The 20866-nt window shown below is 44.0% G+C and overlaps 1 long non-coding RNA gene across 1 annotated transcript; it reads left to right on the forward strand.

Annotated features, from left to right (window-relative positions):
* Positions 1–152: 152 nt before the first annotated feature.
* On the forward strand, positions 153–20480 carry LOC122459625. Its single transcript, XR_006280431.1, has 3 exons — positions 153–330; positions 16040–16044; positions 20467–20480. It is a non-coding gene; the product is annotated as an uncharacterized LOC122459625 (long non-coding RNA).
* Positions 20481–20866: the final 386 nt, after the last annotated feature.

A 20866-nucleotide genomic window follows, 5' to 3' on the forward strand; every position in this document is an offset into this window, starting at 1 on the left:
TAGGAAGACACAATTAGGTTTATCTCTTTTATTTCTTTATGGCTAGTGGACTCCTATGTACTAGCCCCAGGTGCTTTTGTTTTGCTTGTAACCTTTAAGCTGGACCTCAAGAGAGCTATCTTGAATCTTAATCCTTGTAATTGTTTTTTTTTAATCTAGCAAAAAGACTAAGTTCCAAATGTATTTTCTTTCTTTTTGTTTTTAATAAAATTTACCTTTTTAAAGAACAGGATTGGATTTTTGTGTCCTAAGTGGTTTGTGCACTTTTTGTTTAATTACCTGGTGGCAATAGCTAATTTCCTTTGTTTTCTTTCTCAGCTCTTCCCGGGGGTGGGGGTGAAAGGGCTTGAGGGTACTCCACAGGAAGGAATTCCGAGATGCGCCTTCCTGGGATCCAAAAAGATTTCTTTGCACTTGGGTGGTGGCAGTATCTACCCATCCAATGTCGGAGAAAAGCAGTAACCTTGGGAGTTTAATACTAGCCTGGAGTGGCCAGTACTGATTTTTATAATCCTTGCGGGCCCCCAACTTCTGTACTTGAAGTGCCAGAGTGGGGAATCAGCCTTGACAAGAACTACATGGGAAGTGCCCACCTGAGTCCAATTATCCCCCACCCTAGCAGGTGTTACAGAGCATCTTTCTAACAGGCCAGCCCTCAACCCTTTGGCTGAGGCCTCTGGAGTCTGATCCCCCTCACAGGATCCCAGGTGAAACCACAAAACAGCCTGCAGTCAGTAAATGGGGATAAACAAAAGGGAGGGGGGAACCCTGTAGGTAGCTCCCTCCAGAATATGGGCCTCGCTTACTTCAGAGGGGCCATGGGGCTATCGCCATCCACTAGGGTTCCAGTGAAAGTAAACATCAGTCCTTCTCCTTCATATAAGGGGTCCTGCACCCCGCTTCTGGATCCCAGGAAGGAGCATTTGGGAATTCCTTCCTGTGGAGTACCCTCAAGCCCTTTCACCCCTCACCTCCAGGAAGAGCTGAGAAAGAAAACAAAAGAAATTAGCTATTGCCACCAGGTAATTAAACAACAAATGCACAAACCACTTAGGACACAAAAATCCAATCCTGTTCTTTAAAAAAGGTAAATTTTATTAAAAACAAAAAGAGAGAAAATATATTTGGAACTTAGTCTTTTTGCTAGATTTAAAAAAAAAGCAATTACAAGGATTAAGATAGCTCTCTTGAGGTCCAGCTTAAAGGTTACAAGCAAAACAAAAGCACCTGGGGCTAGCACATAGGAATCCACTAGCCATAAAGAAATAAAAGAGATAAACCTAATTGCGTCTTCCTAGACATTTCCTGATCTACTTACATATCTGGGGTTTCAACTCTAAGTATGATCTGATGATTTTCATACCAGACCCACAGCTTTTTACAGCATAGCTTCAGCCCTGTCTCTGCTCTGTCCCCTCTCTCCGGAGAATAAGGCAGACCGACAAAGGGGAAGTTTTTTCCCAATTTTAAAAAGTTCTAGCCTTCCCATTGGCTCTTTTCATCAGGTGCCCTGCAAGGGCAGGGGCTCTTCAATCTCCGAATCCTCTTCCAAGCTAGAGAGGCTCAACAAACTCTTCCTTCACAGGGTTGGCCAGATATGAAAAGCATTCAGTTCTTTAACTCTTCCTCCAGTCCTGGCATGACTCACAGGTGTGGAGGAGTGAGGCCATTCCAGCTAGGGTGACCAGATAACAAGTGTGAAAAATTGGAACGGGGATGTGGGGTAATAATAAAAAGTTCCAAATATCATGACTGTCCCTATAAAATCGGGACATCTGCTCACCCTAATTCCAGCCCAAAGCAGCTCCTTAACCATTTGCATACTAGTGCAGGGTTTATATATCCTGTCGCAAGGCCTCTGCATTGTATTATAAATGCTGAAGTGGATAAAACGTATCTGTACATGGCATTAAAAGAAGATTAAATATCCCTTCCAAAGCCCAGGTGTCTCTGGTTTAAAAAAAACAAACAAACAAAAAAACCCCAACCCCCCTGCCCCAAACCCCACCACAAGATAAAATAAAACACATTTGTGACACAAGCGATGAATCAAGAGGATCTGACCTGACAGGGAAATCAGATAATGGGTTCTACAAAAGTGTCTCTATTTCTAGACAGGAAGACTAATACTTTTTAAGTGGAAATGAGGTCCATGAGTGCTGGGTTATTTGAGGTATCAACAGTGGCTGAAATGATGTGAGAAATTATTTGTTCTGGCAGAAAAGATTAAAGTAAGTTTCAAAAACTACAACCATGTATAAAACATTCCCTTCTATCCTTGGAGATCAGTGAAGAAACAGATAAATAGAACATCTTAAGAAAGAGTCAAATCTAGTCTTGACAACCTATTAGCATTGCTCAAGAGCAGGTCGTCCCTATTGTCTTTGAGGATTAGGGAGATGGAGGGACTATGCTTATGAGAGGATGCACAGAACACAGGGATGTTTCAATGCCAGCAAACAGTCACACACACTCCTGCAGTATTTATAGCATAATTTCATTGGGCTAAAAAGCATATTTCCATATGGACTCTCTAATATAAACTTGCAAGTGCAAATGATGTATGGTAATGCTATTGGTTGCTGTTATAATCAGCTTTCATCCTTTTATACTATATGTCATACCAACTGTTTCTCTTATCATCCATAAGTCTGCTATTAAGTTACAAAGCTTTTAAAAAGTACATAATGTCGTCTTGTCTTATTCCTGACTTATAGATGTTCTTAATTTATTTCTCTGTTCAGTTTCTTTTCCTTTCCCCACCGTACAGGCAGATACTGCACAGATTTTGTTTAACACATCATAATAGGCATAAACTTCTTTTTAAAAGAATTGCATTGTTCCATTCTTAAGTTGGATACCTGCTTATCTGAAAAAAAAAAAGCAGTAAAACTCATAACAATTCCAGTGCTATGGATAGATTTATAACAGATCCCAAGTAATTTTCTTCAATCATACTTCTCTCTGGAAATATTGCACCTATGATTGTTTCAAGTAATCCATAAGATAAGTATAGCTGAAAGAAGTTAGATGGGGTGGGGATTAAGGGCAGGGATTTTCTATTTTTAGTTTGTTTGCTTGTATGTAGTTGAAAGCATTTTAGGTATTAGTCAGTTTCACTGTTTTCCCTGAACAGTCAATTACAATTAAATTCACCATTGTTCAAATTCTGGACCGCTACACAATCTGCCAGTCCCCACCTCCTTAGGTGGGTTTTTAAGGGGACTACAGTGATGCATATGCAATGTGGCCAACTCTAGCCACTTTGATTGCAAATTTTGTGATAGGTGGTATTTGTCTTGACTCCTCAGCTCTGGTAATCTTGTGACTGTGAGATTCTCAGCATTCTTTTAAAAAAAAAAAACAAAAAACAAAAAAAACAACAACCAACAAATACTTGTAGCCCTTCTGGTTTCTGAGGAAAGCTGAAAACATAGAATCACAGTAATATATAGTTGGAAGGGACTAGAGGTCATCTAGTGCAGTCCCCTGCACTGAGGCAGGACCAAGTACACCTAGGTCACTCCACCAGAGAAGTAGATCACAAAATGGAATGGGCCACCCATATATCCTAAGACAGTGACGGCCACACTGCAGGCCACACATGGCCCATCAGAATAAGCTGATTGCGGGCTGCGAGACATTTTGTGGCTGTTGACCGTCTGCAAGCACAGCCCCCTGCAGCTGCCAGTGGCTGCGATTCACTGTTTCCAGCCAATGGGAGCTGGAGGAAGCGATGGCCAGCACATCCCTGAGGCTGGCTGCTTCCTGCAGCTCCCCTTGGCTAGGAACAGTGAACTGCAGCCATGGGGAGCTGCAGGGGGCCGTGGATGCAGATGGTCAATATCTCCAAACTGTCTCACAGCCCGCAATCAGCTTACCTTGACAGGGCAGTGGTGGGTAACCTGTAGCCCAAGAGAACCTACTTCATGGGGGGGGGGGGAGGAAATCTCACTGATATCTAGTTATCAACTACCACACTACCCTGGAACCCTTACAGAGTATCATCAAACAATTACAACAAATACTTAATGGGGACCACTATACTGAAAGAAAACTTTCCAGATCCCCCTCTTCTGGCTTGTGCTAAGCTCATCATCAGGATCTCCCCACAGATGAGGATGGACCAACTCAAAGTGGCACCAGATCCTACCATAACAACAGATACAGACATATGTCCACTGCTATGATGATCAATACTCCCAACAACATGCCTTTCAAGATCCGTAAATCCTGCATATGCCTATCACAATATGTGGTGTACCTCATCAGGTGCATGAAATGCCCCATCAACTATGTCGGTGAAACCACTATGCTCTCGAATGACCCATGCAGAAGAATAAGACACAATCACCCAATCACCCACTTTCACAAAGTGACAAGTATCAGGGGGTAGCCGTGTTAGTATGTATCCACAAAAACAACAAGGATTCTGGTGGCACCTCAAAAACTAACAGATTTATTTGAACATAAGCTTTCGTGGGTAAAAAGTGGGGTCTGAAGAAGTGCGGTTTTTACTCACAGAAGCTTATGCTCAAATAAATCTGTTAGTTTTTAAGGTGCCACCGGACTCCTTGTTGTTTCACAAAGTGATCACTCCATATTTGATCTCTCAATTCTAATCCCCAAAAGAAACCTGCACAACACCTTCAAAAGAAGAGCCTGGGAACTTGACATGGGTGAGGTTTTTCATAGGAGTGGGTGGGTGAGATTCTGTGGCCTGCGCTGTGCAGGAGGTCGGACTAGATGATCAGAATGGTCCCTTCTGACCTTAGTATCTATGAATCCATAAACTTAAATTCATAACTCTGCTAGATACCAAAAGCCATGGGTCAACATACACTGGCTTTATGCCTCATTTAAAACCAGTTGTAACCTCCTAAGCCTCCTTTGTCCTATGACTACAGGGGTGCTAATCCACTGCACTTTAAATAGTCTCTTGCAATATGAACACAGGTTTCAGAGTAGCAGCCGTGTTAGTCTGTATTCGCAAAAAGAAAAGGAGTACTTGTGGCACCTTAAAGACTAACAAATTTATTAGAGCATAAGCTTTCGTGAGCTACAGCTCACTTCATCGGATGCATTTGGTGGAAAAAACAGAGGAGAGATTTATATACACACACACAGAGAACATGAAACAATGGGTTTATCATACACACTGTAAGGAGAGTGATCACTTAAGATAAGCCATCACCAACAGCAGGGGGGGGAAGGAGGAAAACCTTTCATGGTGACAAGCAGGTAGGCTAATTCCAGCAGTTAACAAGAATATCAGAGGAACAGTGGGGGGTGGGGTGGGAGGGAGAAATACCATGGGGAAATAGTTTTACTTTGTGTAATGACTCATCCATTCCCAGTCTCTATTCAAGCCTAAGTTAATTGTATCCAGTTTGCAAATTAATTCCAATTCAGCAGTCTCTCGTTGGAGTCTGTTTTTGAAGCTTTTTTGTTGAAGTATAGCCACTCTTAGGTCTGTGATCGAGTGACCAGAGAGATTGAAGTGTTCTCCAACTGGTTTTGAATGTTATAATTCTTGACGTCTGATTTGTGTCCATTCATTCTTTTACGTAGAGACTGTCCAGTTTGGCCAATGTACATGGCAGAGGGGCATTGCTGGCACATGATGGCATATATCACATTGGTAGATGCGCAGGTGAACGAGCCTTTGATAGTGTGGCTGATGTGATTAGGCCCTATGATGGTATCCCCTGAATAGATATGTGGACAGAGTTGGCAACGGGCTTTGTTGCAAGGATAGGTTCCTGGGTTAGTGGTTCTGTTGTGTGGTGTGTGGTTGCTGGTGAGTATTTGCTTCAGATTGGGGGGCTGTCTGTAAGCAAGGACTGGTCTGTCTCCCAAGATCTGAGAGAGCGATGGCTCGTCCTTCAGGATAGGTTGTAGATCCTTGATGATGCGTTGGAGGGGTTTTAGTTGGGGGCTGAAGGTGATGGCTAGTGGCGTTCTGTTGTTTTCTTTGTTGGGCCTGTCCTGTAGTAGGTGACTTCTGGGTACTCTTCTGGCTCTGTCAATCTGTTTCTTCACTTCAGCAGGTGGGTACTGTAGTTGTAGGAATGCATGATAGAGATCTTGTAGGTGTTTGTCTCTGTCTGAGGGGTTGGAGCAAATGCGGTTATATCGTAGCGCTTGGCTGTAGACAATGGATCGAGTGGTATGATCTGGATGAAAGCTAGAGGCATGTAGGTAGGAATAGCGGTCAGTAGGTTTCCGATATAGGGTGGTGTTAATGTGACCATCGCTTATTAGCACCGTAGTGTCCAGGAAGTGGATCTCTTGTGTGGACTGGTCCAGGCTGAGGTTGATGGTGGGATGGAAATTGTTGAAATCATGGTGGAATTCCTCAAGAGCTTCTTTTCCATGGGTCCAGATGATGAAGATGTCATCAATGTAGCGCAAGTAGAGTAGGGGCATTAGGGAACGAGAGCTGAGGAAGCGTTGTTCTAAGTCAGCCATAAAAATGTTGGCATACTGTGGGGCCATGCGGGTACCCATCGCAGTGCCGCTGATTTGAAGGTATACATTGTCACCAAATGTGAAATAGTTATGGGTCAGGACAAAGTCACAAAGTTCTGCCACCAGGTTAGCCGTGACAGTATCGGGGATACTGTTCCTGACGGCTTGTAGTCCATCTTTGTGTGGAATGTTGGTGTAGAGGGCTTCTACATCCATAGTGGCTAGGATGGTGTTTTTAGGAAGATCACCAATGGACTGTAGTTTCCTCAGGAAATCGGTGGTGTCTCGAAGATAGCTGGGAGTGCTGGTAACGAAGGGCCTGAGGAGGGAGTCTACATAGCCAGACAATCCTGCTGTCAGGGTGCCAATGCCTGAGATGATGGGGCGTCCAGGATTTCCAGGTTTATGGATCTTGGGTAGCAGATAGAATACCCCAGGTCCTGGCTCCAGGGGTGTGTCTGTGCGGATTTGTTCTTGTGCTTTTTCAGGGAGTTTCTTGAGCAAATGTTGTAGTTTCTTTTGGTAACTCTCAGTGGGATCAGAGGGTAATGGCTTGTAGAAAGTGGTGTTGGAGAGCTGCCTAGTAGCCTCTTGTTCATACTCTGACCTATTCATGATGACGACAGCACCTCCTTTGTCAGCCTTTTTGATTATGATGTCAGAGTTGTTTCTGAGGCTGTGGATGGCACTGTGTTCTGCATGGCTGAGGTTATGGGGTAAGCGATGCTGCTTTTCCACAATTTCAGCTCGTGCACGTCGGCGGAAGCAGTCTATGTAGAAATCCAGGCTGCTGTTTCGACCTTCAGGAGGAGTCCACCTAGAATCCTTCTTTTTGTAGTGTTGGCAGGAAGGTCTCTGTGGGTTAATATGTTGGTCAGAGGTGTGTTGGAAATATTCCTTGAGTCTGAGACGTCGAAAATAGGATTCTAGGTCACCACAGAACTGTATCATGTTCGTGGGGGTGGAGGGGCAAAAGGAGAGGCCCCGAGATAGGACAGATTCTTCCGCTGGGCTAAGAGTATAGTTGGATAGATTAACAATATTGCTGGGTGGGTTACGGGAACCATTGTTGTGGCCCCTTGTGGCATATAGTAGTTTAGATAGCTTAGTGTCCTTTTTCTTTTGTAGAGAATCAAAGTGTGTTTTGTAAATGGCTTGTCTAGTTTTTGTAAAGTCCAGCCACGAGGAAGTTTGTGTGGAAGGTTGGTTCTTTATGAGAGTATCCAGTTTTGAGAGCTCATTCTTAATCTTTCCCTGTTTGCTGTAGAGGATGTTGATCAGGTGGTTCCGCAGTTTCCTTGAGAGTGTGTGGCACAAGCTGTCAGCATAGTCTGTGTGGTATGTAGATTGTAATGGATTTTTTACCTTCAGTCCTTTCGGTATGATGTCCATCTGTTTGCATTTGGAGAGGAAGATGATGTCTGTCTGTATCTGTGCGAGTTTTTTCATGAAGTTGACAGATTTCCACTCTATACGGCTAAATTCAGTGCCTTGCATAATCACAGGTTTCAGAGTAGCAGCCGTGTTAGTCTGTATTCGCAAAAAGAAAAGGAGTACTTGTGGCACCTTAAAGACTAACAAATTTATTAGAGCATAAGCTTTCGTGAGCTACAGCTCACTTCATCGGATGCATTTGGTGGAAAAAACAGAGGAGAGATTTATATACACACACACAGAGAACATGAAACAATGGGTTTATCATACACACTGTAAGGAGAGTGATCACTTAAGATAAGCCATCACCAACAGCAGGGGGGGGAAGGAGGAAAACCTTTCATGGTGACAAGCAGGTAGGCTAATTCCAGCAGTTAACAAGAATATCAGAGGAACAGTGGTGGGTGGGGTGGGAGGGAGAAATACCATGGGGAAATAGTTTTACTTTGTGTAATGACTCATCCATTCCCAGTCTCTATTCAAGCCTAAGTTAATTGTATCCAGTTTGCAAATTAATTCCAATTCAGCAGTCTCTCGTTGGAGTCTGTTTTTGAAGCTTTTTTGTTGAAGTATAGCCACTCTTAGGTCTGTGATCGAGTGACCAGAGAGATTGAAGTGTTCTCCAACTGGTTTTTGAATGTTATAATTCTTGACGTCTGATTTGTGTCCATTCATTCTTTTACGTAGAGACTGTCCAGTTTGGCCAATGTACATGGCAGAGGGGCATTGCTGGCACATGATGGCATATATCACATTGGTAGATGCGCAGGTGAACGAGCCTTTGATAGTGTGGCTGATGTGATTAGGCCCTATGATGGTATCCCCTGAATAGATATGTGGACAGAGTTGGCAACGGGCTTTGTTGCAAGGATAGGTTCCTGGGTTAGTGGTTCTGTTGTGTGGTGTGTGGTTGCTGGTGAGTATTTGCTTCAGATTGGGGGGCTGTCTGTAAGCAAGGACTGGTCTGTCTCCCAAGATCTGAGAGAGCGATGGCTCGTCCTTCAGGATAGGTTGTAGATCCTTGATGATGCGTTGGAGGGGTTTTAGTTGGGGGCTGAAGGTGATGGCTAGTCACACACTCTCAAGGAAACTGCGGAACCACCTGATCAACATCCTCTACAGCAAACAGGGAAAGATTAAGAATGAGCTCTCAAAACTGGATACTCTCATAAAGAACCAACCTTCCACACAAACTTCCTCGTGGCTGGACTTTACAAAAACTAGACAAGCCATTTACAAAACACACTTTGATTCTCTACAAAAGAAAAAGGACACTAAGCTATCTAAACTACTATATGCCACAAGGGGCCACAACAATGGTTCCCGTAACCCACCCAGCAATATTGTTAATCTATCCAACTATACTCTTAGCCCAGCGGAAGAATCTGTCCTATCTCGGGGCCTCTCCTTTTGCCCCTCCACCCCCACGAACATGATACAGTTCTGTGGTGACCTAGAATCCTATTTTCGACGTCTCAGACTCAAGGAATATTTCCAACACACCTCTGACCAACATATTAACCCACAGAGACCTTCCTGCCAACACTACAAAAAGAAGGATTCTAGGTGGACTCCTCCTGAAGGTCGAAACAGCAGCCTGGATTTCTACATAGACTGCTTCCGCCGACGTGCACGAGCTGAAATTGTGGAAAAGCAGCATCGCTTACCCATAACCTCAGCCATGCAGAACACAGTGCCATCCACAGCCTCAGAAACAACTCTGACATCATAATCAAAAAGGCTGACAAAGGAGGTGCTGTCGTCATCATGAATAGGTCAGAGTATGAACAAGAGGCTACTAGGCAGCTCTCCAACACCACTTTCTACAAGCCATTACCCTCTGATCCCACTGAGAGTTACCAAAAGAAACTACAACATTTGCTCAAGAAACTCCCTGAAAAAGCACAAGAACAAATCCGCACAGACACACCCCTGGAGCCAGGACCTGGGGTATTCTATCTGCTACCCAAGATCCATAAACCTGGAAATCCTGGACGCCCCATCATCTCAGGCATTGGCACCCTGACAGCAGGATTGTCTGGCTATGTAGACTCCCTCCTCAGGCCCTTCGTTACCAGCACTCCCAGCTATCTTCGAGACACCACCGATTTCCTGAGGAAACTACAGTCCATTGGTGATCTTCCTAAAAACACCATCCTAGCCACTATGGATGTAGAAGCCCTCTACACCAACATTCCACACAAAGATGGACTACAAGCCGTCAGGAACAGTATCCCCGATACTGTCACGGCTAACCTGGTGGCAGAACTTTGTGACTTTGTCCTGACCCATAACTATTTCACATTTGGTGACAATGTATACCTTCAAATCAGCGGCACTGCGATGGGTACCCGCATGGCCCCACAGTATGCCAACATTTTTATGGCTGACTTAGAACAACGCTTCCTCAGCTCTCGTTCCCTAATGCCCCTACTCTACTTGCGCTACATTGATGACATCTTCATCATCTGGACCCATGGAAAAGAAGCTCTTGAGGAATTCCACCATGATTTCAACAATTTCCATCCCACCATCAACCTCAGCCTGGACCAGTCCACACAAGAGATCCACTTCCTGGACACTACGGTGCTAATAAGCGATGGTCACATTAACACCACCCTATATCGGAAACCTACTGACCGCTATTCCTACCTACATGCCTCTAGCTTTCATCCAGATCATACCACTCGATCCATTGTCTACAGCCAAGCGCTACGATATAACCGCATTTGCTCCAACCCCTCAGACAGAGACAAACACCTACAAGATCTCTATCATGCATTCCTACAACTACAGTACCCACCTGCTGAAGTGAAGAAACAGATTGACAGAGCCAGAAGAGTACCCAGAAGTCACCTACTACAGGACAGGCCCAACAAAGAAAACAACAGAACGCCACTAGCCATCACCTTCAGCCCCCAACTAAAACCCCTCCAACGCATCATCAAGGATCTACAACCTATCCTGAAGGACGAGCCATCGCTCTCTCAGATCTTGGGAGACAGACCAGTCCTTGCTTACAGACAGCCCCCCAATCTGAAGCAAATACTCACCAGCAACCACACACCACACAACAGAACCACTAACCCAGGAACCTATCCTTGCAACAAAGCCCGTTGCCAACTCTGTCCACATATCTATTCAGGGGATACCATCATAGGGCCTAATCACATCAGCCACACTATCAAAGGCTCGTTCACCTGCGCATCTACCAATGTGATATATGCCATCATGTGCCAGCAATGCCCCTCTGCCATGTACATTGGCCAAACTGGACAGTCTCTACGTAAAAGAATGAATGGACACAAATCAGACGTCAAGAATTATAACATTCAAAAACCAGTTGGAGAACACTTCAATCTCTCTGGTCACTCGATCACAGACCTAAGAGTGGCTATACTTCAACAAAAAAGCTTCAAAAACAGACTCCAACGAGAGACTGCTGAATTGGAATTAATTTGCAAACTGGATACAATTAACTTAGGCTTGAATAGAGACTGGGAATGGATGAGTCATTACACAAAGTAAAACTATTTCCCCATGGTATTTCTCCCTCCCACCCCACCCCCACTGTTCCTCTGATATTCTTGTTAACTGCTGGAATTAGCCTACCTGCTTGTCACCATGAAAGGTTTTCCTCCTTCCCCCCCCTGCTGTTGGTGATGGCTTATCTTAAGTGATCACTCTCCTTACAGTGTGTATGATAAACCCATTGTTTCATGTTCTCTGTGTGTGTGTATATAAATCTCTCCTCTGTTTTTTCCACCAAATGCATCCGATGAAGTGAGCTGTAGCTCACGAAAGCTTATGCTCTAATAAATTTGTTAGTCTTTAAGGTGCCACAAGTACTCCTTTTCTTTTTGCAACATGAATTAACTCATTCTTAATAATCTGTCCCATCTTGTATTTAGCTGTGACACTGATTTCTTTTCCCTGAGCTGAAGAAGAGCTCCCTGCATCTCAAAAGTTTCTCCACCAGCAACAGAAGGTTTGCCAGTAAAAGATTACGTCACCCACCTTCTCTCTCATCCTGGGATATATTACAACACTGCAATAAACTATCCCTGATAAGTGTTTGTGTAATTGGTCTTAGAAACCATCAACGATGAGGATTTCACAACATTCTTTAGAAGTCTATTCCAGATCTTAAATATCCTTATAGTAAGACAATTTACCACTCTATCTAACCAAATCAACCTTTGCTGAGGTTTAAGATGAGAATAATTCATTGAGAATAATTGATCACGTGCTCTTTATAACAGCCCTTAACATATATGAACTGTTAACAGATCTCCCCGCAATTGCCTTTTCTCAAGACTTAACGTGCCCAGACTTTTAAACCTGGCCCCATATGTCAGCCTTTTATCATTTTGGTGTTATCTTCTACACTCTTTCTAATTTGTCCACATATTTCTTAAAATATGTCCACTGTCTTACATACCACACTCTTGTTAATACACCCCAGAATGTTGTTAGCCTTTTTTTGCACTTTTTTTTGCATCCTGTTTGCTCATGATCAGTTTATGATCTGCTATAATCCGCTGATCCTTTTTCAGCAGTACTACTGCCTAGCCAGTTATTCCTTGTTTTGTAGTTGTGCATCTGATTTTTTTCTAAGTGTAGTACTTTGCACTTGACTCTATTGAATTTTAGCATTACTCAAGTTTCAGAATAGCAGCCATGTTAGTCTGTATGCGCAAAAAGAAAAGGAGTACTTGTGGCACCTTAGAGACTAACAAATTTATTTGAGCATAAGCTTTCGTGAGCTAAGTGAGCTGTAGCTCACGAAAGCTTATGCTCAAATAAATTTGTTAGTCTCTAGCATTACTCAAGTGAACCTGAAAGGCTCAGAGACGAGAAGGTGAATTAAAACAAACAAACAAAAACACTTAAAAAACAAACTAAAAACCTCCATGATTTTTAAGCTATGCTCATGAGTTTTAGGACCTGACTCGAATTTTTGAACATTTAGGGTTGATGCTGCTGCATAGGGCAAATACAGGCAAATGCAAATCTCTGCAATGGTGAATTTCCCCTAGAGAATATAGATCCTTAACTTGGGCCTAATTCTGCTACCATACTGGAAGAATTCTTATTAATTTCCCTGGAAGCAAGAGCAGGTCTGTGCTTTTGTGACAGCTATCATCTTGGCTGACAGCAACAGGGCCTTCAGAGCTAAAAGCACAAGTCTTCACAGCTTGAGCTCAAGAGGTAGCTTATGCTCAAATAAATTTGTTAGTCTCTAAGGTGCCACAAGTACTCCTGTTCTTCTTACTACCTGAGAGATGTAACAGATTCGCATCTTCTGTGGATTAGGCACAGACTGGGAGATAGAAAACATACTGATCACTGGGTTTCACTTTCATTTAATATATTTTATAACTATGAATATATTTCAAGAGGCCAGCACTGTGTGGGTAGGTAATGCTGCTAAGAATGTTTTTCTTGTTTGTTTGTTCATTCCTTCCTTTAAAAGTGTGAAAAAACTAAACTGGGCAATTATAATTCTTTTGCTTTTAATTATCTTAATTGTTAGTAGTATACATGTATTACAAAATATGAATTTTAAATTTAAATGGCTCTTTAAAATGTAGGTCCTGACACTTTTATTGCATGCTTTTTGATGAGACTTAAGGCATGATCTGTACTTTCTGAAGTCAGAAAAGTCTAAGAAGTTTACAAAACCACCATTCACATTTGTGTATGCTGTGTGGATTAAAATATTAAATCACACATTAGAAAATGAATTTTAAAATATCTTGCTATTCATGTGGATGGAGAAAATGTCTCCTCTGTACATATATTGCATCCTTTGGGTTTTAAAATATAGATTAACTTGATACATAAATTAACCAAGCAATTTGACATTTAAAAACAATCCCCACTAGTCTTTCATTGTCACTTCCCACTGCAGGTGCATTTAAAAATAAACAAATTATAAACTTGTTAGCAGAATGAATTGAAATGTTTAAAATAACTTCTTTAAAATATTCCTTCTAACTGCATTGTGCATGACTCTGTTTGAATACAACCTGGACGATTAATGAGAAAACAACTTGTAAACTGTTGAAAGCATTCTCATTTCCTACCTTGTCATAATCTCTATAGATAAAAATAATTGAAAATAATTCCTTAGTTACTCCAAAACAATGTTCAAATTTTTTTACTTTTTTAAAAATTATACTTTTGAGAAAATGAGACAAAATGCTTTGACTCTTTCTTTTAAAAAATTTAAGACTTTTTTTTTTAAGTAATGGTAATTAACCATGATTAGAACAATTTACCCAGTAGAACCTTAATCACTGGCAATCTTTAAATCAAGATTGGACTTTTTAAAAAAGATATGTTCTAGTTCAAACACGAGTTAATTCAGGCAAGTCCTAGGGACTGTTATACAGAAGATCAGAATAAATCACACTGGTCCCTTCTGGCTTTATAATCTATGCATCTGGGAAATGTTAAGGTCCAGATTTTCAAAAGAACTCCATTCCAATTTTAAGTACTTAAAAAGCTGTTGAGTGCTCAGCACTCCTGAAAATCTGCTCGCTTGGTCTAGGTGCCTCAATGAAAATTCGTGGGTGCTGAATTCTTTTGTAAACCTGGGCCTCAACTCTTATTTTTCCATTCCGGTTAGTCTCATAAAAACTCTGACTATTGTTATGCCCAGCTCAGTGGTGTGGCATGCGGGAAAGAGCCTGTCTCGAGTGTGACTTTGGAACCCTCACTTCACAAAGTTGGCAGGGTCTTGGAATGATTGTTCCATGGAGAAAGGACACTCGCTGAATTCTGTGGCAGTCACAATAGAGTGCTGTGGCAACAACTACTGATATGGTGAATCTGAGTCTGAGTCCATTCTGAACATAAAGAGAATTCTATGCATGGTTGTATGCGTGCATATAAACACACACAAGGGCCCAGATCCCTAAAGATATTTAGTGCATTGGTTCAGTATTACACCACCTAACCTGTACATAGAGTTAGAAAAGACTACAAGGGTCATCTATTCTAACTCCCATAGCTTGCTGACCAGTGGAATTCTCAGCCCTGAGTTAAGTACCCAGGCTCCCCCTAGAGTGCATGGGAAGAGTTAGATGTTAAAAGAAGGGATCTTCAGAAACTGGCCATGTGAGCAGGGCATCACCTAGGCTAGCCAGGAGTGAAATGCTGAGGAGAAGGGCTTAGGCACCTTAGTCCCGAGATGTACACACTGTCAAGCCCCTTAGTGCTTGGAAACTGCGCAGTTGTAGTGCTCTTAAAAAAAACAAAAACAAAACAACCTACCCCGATGTGAGGCGTAGAGCTTTCTGCGCTGGGGCTACAGCACCTTGGTCCCAGTGTAGACCCCGTAGTGATTCCAGCGCTGTGATTGGCCTCCGAAAGGTGTCCCACAATGCCTGTTCTCGCCTCTCTGGGCATTAATTTGAACTCTACTGCCTTGCCCTCAGGTGACCAACTGTCAGCCTCACCCTATAATTCCTATGCAAATTTGAAAGTCCCCTTCCTGTTTGCTCAGTGATGCGTGCCATGGTCTCAGCGCATCTTTGCAGGTGGCCATGCCTGCTCCATGCACCAGGCGATCCCCCGCTTGGAGGAATGCCGAGATGCTGGACCTCATTGGCATTTGGGGAGAGGAGGCAGTGCAGTCCCAGCTACACTCCAGCCATAGGAATTATGATACCTACGGACAGATTTCAAGTTGCATGATAGAAAGGGGACACATTGCTGTGTAGGGTAAAAGTTAAGGAGCTGAGGAATGCCTACCACAAGGCACGGGAGGCAAACTGCCACTCCTGTGCTGTGCCTATGAGCTTCTGGCTCTACAAAGAGCCAGGTGACCCCACCTCCTCTGTGAAGGCCTCTGTGGATACTTTGTTGGCTCACGTGCCATTTGAGAGTGGACTGAGCCAGGAGGAGGAAAACTTGGATGAAGAGTGGGAGGGGGACGCAGAGACAGAGGATGGCTTGGAGGCCAGAGATGCATGCAGTCAGGAGCTCTTTTCTACCCTGGAGAAGCCTAGACAGTCACAGCAATCGGATCTTGGTGAAGCACAAACAGGAGAGGAGACCCTTGGTAAGTGGTTCTGATTCTGGGACTTGCTGAAGCGAGTTGTTGGGAGCAGGAGGGTTGCAGGAGGCAGGGTTGTCTCCTACCTCATGCCTAGTCTGAGCAGCGGAACAGGCTGTTGATTGACTCCCTCACTTCACGGGAATCTCCCTCAGAGATCTCCAGGAAACTCTCATGGAGATACTTGGCAATCTGCTGCCGCAGGTTCCTTGGCAGAGCTGCTTTGTTTCTTGCCTCATTAACGGTAACTTTCCCATGCCACTCTGCCATCATGGGAAGGGGAAAAGGGGGGAATCATTGCTGCACACAGGCAAGCTGCATAGGGGCCCGGGCAGAAGCTGCAGGCTTGGAGAAGACCCTCCCTTGATTTTCCCCCTCACCCTCAGCAGCAAGATATCTTCCATAATGATCACATCCTGTGGAAAGTGTGGGGATGGGAATGATTATCAAGCCCCCCCGCCCCCCTGCAGTGCTGGCTCTCCCCAAGAGCTATATGCCCAGTACACAGCAGGGTCCAGTAGAGTGTTTTCACCCTGCCCTTGTGGCTACTCATCGTTTTGGGGGTCTTGTGGCTCATGTGTGCTTGCATGGGGTTAGACAGTTAGTGACAGGGGTGTGAGTACTGGATGTGTTTTAAAGCACTGAATCAGTGTTTGTCTGTCTGTATTGCAAACAATACTGCTTCTGTAAAATGTTGCATTTTAAACTTCATAGAGATAACCTTGGGAGGCCAACCTCCCTTATCGGTGGCAGAATGGCTGCACAGAATTAGAAAGTGGCCACAAAGAACTAAGGACAACTTTCTCCATGAGGTTATGATGAACTCTGCTGCTGAGAAATAGGAATTGAAGGAGTGGCGGGACACTGAGAAGAGGACCGAAAGGAGAATGCAGCACACCAGAAAGAAGCCAAGGAGCAGCTCTTAAATGTTAGGGAGCGTCAAGTGGACATGCTCCAGGCAATACGAGCTCTTCAAACAGAGCAGCTCTGCGCCTGCCCTCCCGAGCAGCTCTGCGCCTGCCCTCCCCTGCAGCCTCTGTCACAAAAATCTTTCCCATGCTCCCCCTCCCCCCCACACCACCAACACACTGTTATCAACCTCCGGGCTCCACTCTCTACCTGCAGCATTCCACTCCTCCCTCCTCATAGTCCAGCAGTGTTGTCTTCCACCACCCCCTGCACTCAACCCCCATCCCTTTGGAGTTTGGCCCTGCTGAAGTACAGCACTCGCTGCATTGTACTCCAAAGGAGACAGTTGAGTATGATCCCTGGATGTACACAAATCTGTAGCCATCCTGGAACCCTTCCTCCTCTGGAGACCTTCTCTTTCCCCATCCCCATCCCCGCTGATGTATTTTTGTCATTTGACTCTCTCCTCCAGTTGCTGTCTTTTAATAAAAGAATTGTGTTGGTTTGAAACCAATCTTTATTCTATTAAGTGAAAGCAAAAAAGAGCACTGCAACGCAACATGTAATTATGTTAAACCCCCTTATTGCATCCTAGCATTACAAGCACTGCAATTCCGAGCATAGCAGCAAATATTAGTGGCTTTCAGCTTCAAATTACTGCCTCAAGGCATCCCTAATCCCCACGCTGTGCCCCTCTAATAGTCCTGGTCTCTGGCTGTTCAAACTCAGTCTCCAGAACACCTGAGTGAAGTTTTCACCCTTCTCTTCACAAATATTATGGAGTGTACAGCACGCAGCTATAAGCATAGGAATATTGTCATCGGCCATGTCCAGCTTCCCATACAGGCATTGCCAGAAGGCTTTTAAATGGCCAAATGCACACCTCAACAGTCATTCTGCACTTGCTCAGCCTGTTGAACCACTTGCTGCTGTCAAGTTGCTCCATGTATGGCTTCATAAGCCACGGAATCAAGGGATAGGCGGGATCTTCCAGGATCACAATAGGAATTTCGGTGATCTTCTGGTCCAGGAAGAAAGTCCCTGCCTGCAGGTTCTTGAATAGGCCAGTGTTCTGAAAGATGCATGTGTCATGCACCTTTCTGGACCAGCCTGCATTAATGTCCATGAAATGACCACGGTGATCAACAAGCGCCTGAGAACCATTGAGAAATACACCTTGTGATTAATGTACTCGGTGGCTAGGTGGTATGGTGCCAGAATTGGAATGTGCGTGCCATCTATCACCCCTCCTCAGTTAGGGAAGCCCATTTGTGCAGAACCATCCACAATGTCATGCACGTTGCCCAGAGTCACAGCTCTCATTCTCATGTCCTTGTGCTGCAGGGCTGGGGCGAGCTCATTACACAGTCCCATGAATGTGGCTTTCCTCATGCGAAAGTTTTGCCACCACTGCTCATCATCCCAGATGTGCATCACCATGTGATCCCACCACTCAGTGCTTGTTTCCCGAGCCCTAAAGCGGCATTCCACTGTGGTCAGCACCTCCATGAATGCCACAAGCAATCTCGTGTCATAGCTACTACATGTGGTGAAATCAATGTCGCACTCCTCTTGTCTTTGTAGATTAAGGAATAACTCCACTGTCACTCATGACATGTTGGTCAGAGCGAGCAGCATACTGGCCAGCAGTTTGGGATCCATTCCTGCAGCCTGAAAGAGGCCAGGCACGCAGTACACAAACTGTTGAAAGATGGTGCCAAATGCGGACAGAAGCACAGGGATTGCTGGGAGGCGAAGCAATGCATCATGGGACATTGGGACTGGATGCAGGATGCCCTGAGACCCCCTCTGCCTTCCCACAAGTCTTAGTGGCAAAAGAGAGAGAGGTGCTCTGTGGGATAGCTGCCCAGAGTGCACCGCTCCAAAGAGCGCTGCAAGTGTAAACACGCTATTGCTCAGGCAGCTGTCAGTGTGAACACACAACAGCAGTTTTCCTTATGAGCTCTCTGAGTGGTGCTGTAACTGCCGGTGCTGTAACTTTGCTAGTGTAGATGTGCCCTTAGACACCCAAGCCAGGTCAGCTGCTTAGGAAGTCCATGTACTAGTAGCTGCAACTGTGTCTGTTTCCTGCTCACTACAATACCCTCTCACACTGATACTACATTTACTTTGGTCCCCAGCTGTCTTTTGTGCAGGTGCTGTGCTGTCCCTCCACCTATCAGGTAGCTTGCATCCAGCCCCCTGCTGAGGCATCTGACAGGTATCAGATCTTAGACATGATCAGACCATGCCTGTAGGTTCAGGTCCTGCTGGTGATATAGACGTTCTCCCGCTTAGTTTGACAATCCAGCTGTGGGTCTCTGGGGCTTTGGCTTGAGTGAGGGCTCTGAGTAGCTCACTAGCTGTGGGGCAGTGTCAGGGTTTAGGCGGCTTTGCAAAGGCTGACTAGTGGGAAGTTATTTCACTGGGTGTCTAGGTGCTTAAGGGGTTAGGCAACAACTGAATGGTGGCTTTGAAAATTTCAGTGGCACCTAAATGGTGAACTTAGGCATCTACCAGCTTCTTTAAGTGCCCAAGTACCTTAGTGGATCTGGGCCAAAGAGTGTATACAGGGCAAGATAGTTGTTTGGATCCCAGTCCTGCAAACACTTACATGTGTGTTTAACCTGACTAATTTAACTGTTTGGGACTATTCACAATAGTGAAGTTAAACACATATGTAAGTGCCATAGAGTCAGGATGGTGGCCACCCAGAAAAAAAAAAGCAGAGTTGGAGTAGGGAAGATGGGAAGGCTGCCAGGCCTTTCTCCTTTCTGGTATAGACCTATAACCAAGTAGGTGTCTCTGGAACTTATTAAAAGGAGGGAGTATGTAAGGACTAGGGAAAGAGACTTGGCAAAGTTCAGGTAATACAGAAAAAACATGATATCAACTAAATCTGATCTTTGAAGTTAATCCACCTTGAATCTGAAATCAACATGTGGGTAGAAGCAAAAGCTCCATCTTCTAAGGACAGAGTGAGTGGGATCTGCTGGATGTTTAGTGTCAAAGGAGTTCAATCAAGTTATAATGGAACCCTAATTAGTACTTTAACAAGCTGTTAAAATCTTTACCTGAAGCTGAGTGGCACTCAAAGGTATGAAATTATTTCCTGCTTTTGAAAACATCAAAGAAAATCAATTCCTCATAACTGGAAAAGTCCATCAAAATATGTTAGCAATGGTAATCACAAAAAGCATTAATGCAAATGGGAACTGATTTTTGGTAAGTCATATTGGCTTTGTACAGCTGAATGATACCAACGAAGTGTTCATTAAAACCAAAGTCCACTCTATGCATATTTAGACTTTCTGATATGAATAAATTAGTTTCTTAGTACATTTTTAATGTAAGTTATATTCTCAGAATAAAAATATTTCTCTTTGCAGCTTGTCTATAAATAACTTCAGACATTAAAGTGCTACAGATAGGCTTGATCCTTTCTGGATCCAGATCCAAATATGCCTAAGCATTAAAGAGTGTTGATCCCAACTTTGTCTCAGGCCCATCAAACTCGCATCAGTGTGTGGGTTGCTGAGTAAATAGAACAGAACTGCTAGGATCTCTGCTAATCGTCACTAATTTAGTGTGTGTGCGTGTGCGTGTGCGTGTGCGTGAACACCCTCAGAAGGCATCCAGGAAGTGGATAGTGAAAGAAGAAATATGTCATGACAGAATCCCCATCATAGGATTTTTCAAAAGCTGAAAGGTGCATTCAACTTTGGTCTGATTCTGCTCCTACGGGATCCAATGTAATTTTACCAGTGATGTCTATAAGAGAAAAGTTAAGCCAATACTGATGGCTTTTGAAAAGTACACTAATATTTTCTGTACAGTATGTGACAAAGCTCTGTCCATGCCTCTGTGGGGGTCCCGCGTTTCCTGGCAGATTTCATTAGCCTCAGAGGCTCACCGTGACCCTACACGTAACCCTTCTTTCTCTAGAGACAAGGGTCACAGTCTACTGAGCCATTTTCATCATAAGCC

This window comes from Dermochelys coriacea, chromosome 3, assembly GCF_009764565.3.
Source record: "Dermochelys coriacea isolate rDerCor1 chromosome 3, rDerCor1.pri.v4, whole genome shotgun sequence".
NCBI classification, from domain to species: Eukaryota; Metazoa; Chordata; order Testudines; family Dermochelyidae; genus Dermochelys; species Dermochelys coriacea.